We start from the raw sequence: 494 nt of genomic DNA on the forward strand, positions 1-494 counted from the left end.
TTATCAAGGCCATGCCATCTCTTCTCAGCCTTTCACTTACTTTGCTTTTATGCTTTTACCCTTGGCAACTAACTTAAACTTCATTTTATCAGATATCTATTAAAGATTCTGGGGTCCAAGAGGACCAGTGAGGGAGAACAATGTTTCCTACATTATTTTGACTTGATTTCTAGAATCTCTCAGTAACCGTTTTGATGGTACCCTCGAGAGACTATTATACTAACCACCATGTAAATTGTTCTTCGCGTCCAATGCCAGGCATGTTTCCAATATGTTAAGCATTTTAGGCAGTGCTATACTGACAAGTATATTCGATCTGAAAACGTTAAAACGCTGAAACATACCACTCTCATGTCAGCAAATGAGCTGCACGTGTATAATTGTCTGTCCTGCACATGTTCTTACCACATCACACATTGCCCAATTTATTGTAGCAGGAGTCTATGTGGTATAATACAGCTAAACAATATCTGTTGCAAAAATCCTCCAGTCTT

This window comes from Xenopus tropicalis, chromosome 9 (assembly GCF_000004195.4).
Source record: "Xenopus tropicalis strain Nigerian chromosome 9, UCB_Xtro_10.0, whole genome shotgun sequence".
Classification (NCBI taxonomy): Eukaryota; Metazoa; Chordata; class Amphibia; order Anura; family Pipidae; genus Xenopus; species Xenopus tropicalis.